The sequence below is a fragment of the Glossina fuscipes genome, unplaced genomic scaffold (assembly GCF_014805625.2).
Source record: "Glossina fuscipes isolate IAEA_lab_2018 unplaced genomic scaffold, Yale_Gfus_2 42, whole genome shotgun sequence".
Taxonomy (NCBI): Eukaryota; Metazoa; Arthropoda; class Insecta; order Diptera; family Glossinidae; genus Glossina; species Glossina fuscipes.
Genome location: NW_023998426.1, coordinates 3,528,710 through 3,535,306, shown reverse-complemented (window position 1 = coordinate 3,535,306; position 6,597 = coordinate 3,528,710). Strand labels below are relative to the sequence as shown.

General features: G+C 35.2%; 1 protein-coding gene across 1 annotated transcript in view; it reads left to right on the top strand.

The window, feature by feature from the left end:
* Positions 1-986: 986 nt before the first annotated feature.
* Positions 987-6,597, top strand: part of LOC119636911 (multiple C2 and transmembrane domain-containing protein) — a 47,291-nt gene continuing 41,680 nt past the window's right edge. The window contains exon 1 of the mRNA XM_038032632.1: positions 987-1,362. The gene's annotated coding sequence lies outside the window, so the exon portion shown is untranslated. The remainder of the gene's footprint in view (positions 1,363-6,597) is intronic.

Sequence of the window (6,597 nt, the reverse complement as noted above, 5' to 3'; positions counted from 1 at the left end):
AGGTTGAGCCAAAGCATAATATAATTTTCCTACTTGTTGGTTATTGACTTTCATATTGTTTTTGACAACCGAATCGTGATTTTTGACTTTAGATTTGCGCCGAAGTAACGGAAAAATATTCGAGCTGTTAGATCAATAATATATATAAACTTGCCTAAGCTTATCCAAAGGAACTTTAGGAGTTCGCAAGCTAATACATCTTGCGGTTTTGTTTACAGGATTAAAGGAGTAAAGTAAAGAATTTTCGCAGACGAAGCCTGATGGAGACTATACTTACGATTCAATACATTTAACATTCTTGAAAGTTGATGAACGAATGCTCAACAGGCAAAGTTATTCAACTTTGTAATTAACATATTCAAATTTCCTTACTGCCAGCAACCGTCAAGCAGAAAAGTACACTTTTCCGCTTACTCCGAATACACAACATATGACCCTCATATCAAACTCCGAAAAACTTGCATCCTCTGTATAAATAAAAGCCATGTTTTTTTTTTGTTTTTGTTTTTGTTTTTTGCAAGCAAATGAAAAAAGCTTTTTTCAAAAACTTTTACACAAATTACTCTCGTGCAGACGCAACGTCCACTGCATGGCAAACTTAGTTGCGCGTAATCTCTCTAACTAAACGGACTTTAAAATGCGGATAAAACGACTTAAATGCTTAATAAACCGCAAAGTGTTATAAGGAAAATGTGTGAGTTCACAATAATGAGAGCAAACACATTCTAAATAAAAGTAAAGCAAAAGCAATCAAGAAATTTGCAATAGCAATAACAACAAAATGAACGGCAAGAAGAAAATGTTATGATGCTTTTGCCCCAATTTTCATAAGCTAACGAACGTGCCATGCAGACAGGATAACGCGGTGTCGGGAAAAAATGTTTAATGATAAATATTTTTTTAAATAATAAGTAACAAGAAAAAAAACAAAAAAAGGAAAGAAAGGAAAATTGTTGCAAAAGAGAAAAAAACTTTGTTTAGTTTAAGTTTTTCACGATAAAGAAAACATAAGAAAAAAAAATGGCAAAATCTAGAGAATTGATGGAAACAAACGCCTGCTTTGCGTGTGTGAAACATATAAAGTTATACATATACATATACACTCTACGTGAATGAATGGCGTGGACGCGTATGTGCGATTGCAGCTGTGAATGAATTTATTATACAGCTGCTGGTGCTACTGCTGCTGGCTGTATATACATAAGACTAGTTTTGGTCGTGTGCGTGCGTGTCTTTTTAAGCGGAATGGACGTTGCAATTAGTTAAAAGTACAAAGGATATGACCTCAATTTGGGGTTATTTTGCTGCTTGTTTCTAATAATAATAACAATAGCAAAAACAGCAACAACAACAATTTAATAGGTAATAATAGGCTTCCAAATAAAAATAAAAATTTAGAAAATTGTAAAAAAGACAAAATATAATTTTTTAAACATTTGTTTTCAAAACAATCGCTTCAATTATTTGAATATTTAGAACTAAAAAAATTAATAAAAAACAATCGCTCAAGTTCGCTGCATCTGGCACTAGGTAAGAGGGCAGACAGTTCACCTTACTAAGGATTAATATGAATTCTGTAAAAGAGATCCCTTCAAGCGGGGATAACGAAACCTTCAAACGTAAATAAGTTTCTTAAAGATGACAGCGGCGAACATGAATGCATGTTAGTACATAAAATAGACAGGAAACATACAAAACAATTTCGCGTTTTCTTCTAACGATATATCGTTGTCGTTCCAAATGGCCATTGGCCATTCATAACTGAAATTTGTGTCTAATAATTAGGTAAACTTCATCTTCATATGAGATATCGTGCTGCCTCGAAAATGAGTAACCGTACGACTGTACTTTATTTTGCAATTCCACCTCGAAAACGGTAAAAAAGTTGCTCAGACTGCCAGCGACGATTGTCAAGAAAGGATTCAATCGTCTTCGTTGACAAAGTTCAAGGTTTACGTTGTCCTGACTTGGCAAGAGAGCAGAGCTAATATTTATTTATTTATTTACTTAATTAGCTAATATAGCCCATACAAGATAAACCAATCAGAGAATATGAACAAAAATGATTATAAATTAAGAGTAAAATATTTATCTTAAATTAAGACTAGCAATTAAAGTTAGTCTCACCACCTAAGTAGCAAGCATCAGTTTTTAAACCAAGTAAATAACCAAGATGAACAATGCATTCCTTATCGGTTTGTGAAGAAGGAGAATGAATGAGACAAACAAAGCTACATAATAACATTTGTAGGTGTTTTACAGAAAATGAAATCACGGATCCTGAGCCGAATTACGTTGAGTTGAGGAATCTTTTTAAGGTTGACTTCACATAATCGCTGGAATCGTCCATCGAAGATAAATAATAAAAGTCGTTAAATTGCTTGCAGAGGACGTGGAAAGGAGAAAAGACTTCACAATTACTTCTACATTGCGACAGAAGAAGAATGAAATTCCTTGATCCTTGTAGGAATATTAAAATCAAGTCTACCAAACAATATTGGCGACGAAATATTCACTTAAATAAGTTTCAGTAAAAACCCTATTCCATGCACCAACTTTCCGCGTTCAAGAGTTGGTAAATGGATCAAAATTAAACACTGTTCCTAGGGAGGTAATGTTCTATTATTATCCGATCGCAGTCCTCTCAAGGCAAACAAAAGAAATTATATCAGTGCAATAGTTGTAACTGGGAGAACAAATGGCAGACGCATATTCCACTAAAGGCCTTACCAAAGCCATGTGGAGATCTTTCGTAACACCTTACGCACCTTTTAATGAAGCCAAGTGCAGATCTCGCTTTGTGTACCACCGATTACACATGGAAATTAAATGTCAGTTTCCTATCAAAAACTACTCGAAAATCATTAAATAACGATACCGACTCCAAAGGCTCATCTAGACTCGAATTACATTTTTTTTTATATTCAATGACACCACAGTAAAAATATATCGGATTCTAGGAGACGGAAATCTTCTAAACTTGGCGAGTAGAGAAACAGTGTAACATCATTAGCATACTTTTTATTATGCATTATTATTTTAGGCAAATCATTTCTAAATGAACAAAAGAACAGTGGACCTGGACTGCAGATTTCATCATTATATGCCCGCCCGGACAGGTACGATCTAATTAACGCTCTTTGGATACGATCCATAAGATGAGAAGGAAACCAATTTACGTGACTAAACCGTGACTGAAACCAATTTTTTTTACCTTAAAAATTAGTAACTCATGATTAGCTTTGTCAAACGCCTTACTATGGCATGCAACTGTTGAATGTGTCAAAGACGTGCCAAGCAAATTCTAAGAGTTTAGAGACAGTAGATTTACCGTTCAGAAAGCCATGTTGGCAAGATGGGATAACTGATTTAACATTGTTAACTAATTCTTTTGTAACAAGTTCTTCCATCAATTTAGCCAAAGCGGAAAGTTTCGCAATGCCTCTGTAATTCTCAATAGATTGTCGATTGCCAGACTTACGCTGCGTTAAAAAATAAATGCATTTCCAGATATCTGCAAAAACTCCACAAGACACAGAAAGATTAAGGATATACTTAATCGGTTTGACTTAAACATCCGCGCAACTGATTAGAACCCTCGAAAGAATGCCATTTGTACCGGTGAAACATGAAAATCTTTGCCCATATAGGGCATTAAAATTTTAGAGTCCGAGAATTTCATTTTGTAAAAACTGTGAAGCATTCTCAATATTATAGGGGTAGTTATCAATATTCATATAACTAAGATCAATGTAAAGCGGTTCGAGAAATTTTCCAACCCTACTTGAAAAAGAATTCAGATCAAATGCTTCTATGAACTCTTTAAACAGTCTATTTCGATGGTTTGTGGGGCATTTAAGCTTTTTCATCCACCAAGGAGACCACCTAAGCATACTTTCGGTCAACTTAAGAGGCACGAAACCCGAGAAATGACATTCATTGTGTAATAAAGGCAATTTAAACCACTAACAAGATCACTAATGTGGGGATCCCAGCTTACTACACTTAACTCAATATATAATGATCCATGTGGCATGAAAAAAATAGTATTTACCTTGATATTAGGATTAATTTGTTTGCGAAACACAATATCAACCGACATAAGAATTGTCGGATAAAATCAATCTTCCGCATTAAATAAGGGACGGGTGCGACAAATTGATAAATGAACTATGTTCGAAAATACCAAGTCCAGTTGTCTGTGACTAGAATTATGTACCATATTTAGCTGCATCGAGCCCAGATTCCCTATGTCTTCGAAGAAGGATTCATACCGAATAATGCGGGATATAAAACACCCTCATGGTCGCGATTCCATTCTAAAGTCGTAATATTGAACTCACCCAGAATGATAGATCATAGATTATTAGAAGCTATCGAATCGAACACTTCCCAAATGACAGTCACGTGCTGTGAATAGATGGCCGAACTAGACGATGGAGGAATGTGAAAGTAAATTTAGACGACATCAGGCGAACGCAAATAAACTCGGCATTATTCGTATTAGGGATGATAAACAAATTAACAGAAATTGCAACAAAGAACAGCAATCAAGGCACCAGTGGGATTTCTATTGGAACTATCACGTCTGAACACTTGATACTCTGGCCAAAAATTTCAGCTGAACTTATTTCGAGTTTTGTCCATGTCACAGTGGTACACAAATCGCGAACCTTGCTCCTTCTAGAACTAAGGGATTGCATAACTCGTTTTTTGCTAGCGATAAATGTAAATTCTCTTACCAGAGTACCCTTCGGCCAGAATGACTTGTCCAGGAAGCATTGAAGTATTCCGCGGGCGACAACCTTATCACTATTGCCTTGTCCAAATTTCCAAAGCATCACATGTCGAATATGCGCTTTCAGACTCCCCATTTTAGAGGTTAAAAGAAACTGTTCAGTGTAACATCAACCAGATAAAACTCGGCGACTTATAGCTGGTAAATACGAACAATAGATTTTACCTAACTGCATCGGAAGTTATTTATGACTCAACCTAACTAATACTTTGTTTTCTTTCCCAAAGAGCTTAGTCTCTTCAAAAATTTCCTTGAAATGATTTTTGATCTAATTCAATAAATCTTAAAAATGTTATTAAAGCGAAGACCCAGTATTATTACCATTTCAGTCTGTACGTAATATAGGTTGAATGAGAAGGGTATGTGCAGTGACCCAAACAGAGCAATTTTGCATTCTTTCGTTGTGTACTTTATTCGCATCTTTCGCGTAAGGTACTTTCTGAGTAGAAGAATAGGAAATGAGTTAACGATATTCAATCGATTTTGTAAGAGTATGATACCGAATGGAGTGTTTAACATGGATACCTGCAACGAAAGTTTCATTTCACGACAGGAAATGCTTGTGGATCGAGTGGTAATATAAAAAATGGGTCTAACCTCTGCAGTTTATATACATCCGCACAAAGTTTATCTACGCTACACCATAAAAGTGTTGTATGGTAAAAAATAGTTCGAGGAAAGAAATCCATTTAACCCCATAAGCGTAAGCACTTGTCATTTAGTTTGTATTTTTAGATTTAGCTTTACGTATTGTATGATTATTGTAAGCGGTTTTCTTTTGTTAATTATTACGCTTGACAAAATCCCAATTGAAAAGCATTCACCCTCCAGCACAGAAATCAATGTGTATAGTAGAAAGGAAATGAAAAAGGATTTCAAAAATAACCAGCGATATTAATTTCAATTCCACCTGCTCATCGCATGCTTTAGAGATGATATATATGAATAAGTATATGGTGTTGTTTGTTCAGATAACACTTAATAACACTTAAAATGCAAAAGAGATCAGCATTATTCAATTTCTCAAGTGTCTCAATACGCTTGTACTTAAAGCTGATTACCATGTTATTAATTAAGCCGAAAGAGAGAGATGTAGAGAGAGAGAGAGAGAGACAGAGAGAGCGACCCATGTGTACCTTTGTCGCTGTATACTTCATTGTCGTTATCTTAAGGTTAAAAGGTATAACTATAAGTCAAAATAAAAGCAATCAATTGATCTAAGATATTTAGGGAATTCAATTTTTTTTATTAAACGGCCAAAAATGAAATAGCTAAGCCAAATATGTAAAATGTCTACATCACCTACAGTCTTTCGCGAATGTAGGCAACCTTGCGTAGGGCTTACGAATGTAGGCCTTAACATATCATACGTATCATTCCCTATATCGACTTGTGTCTGTCTGTCCATCTTATCTGTATGTATTTTTCCTTTAAAGCTACAAAGAGGAATTTTGCAAATTTATTCGATAAAATTGGCCTCAAAGACGAATTCTGCCGAGAATAGCTTTGGTAGGACCGTTTTCACCGGCGCTCTCCATATCAACCGCTCTCTTTAAGGACTTGTAGTATTTCGGTTTGTTAGACGAATTTGGAAAATTTTGTATGGGAGCTCCCTCTCATCTTTCATCATAAGCCTTCATATGAAAACATTTTCTAACTGTATAGCATTTTATGATAAAACTTGTTCCAGAATACTGAGTTGATACATAAATGAAGCTGCACCAGACTTATACCACAGGATCGGTTTGACATAGTTTCGAGAGCTTTCCATTAAAACTAAGACATAAGGTGGAAATCTT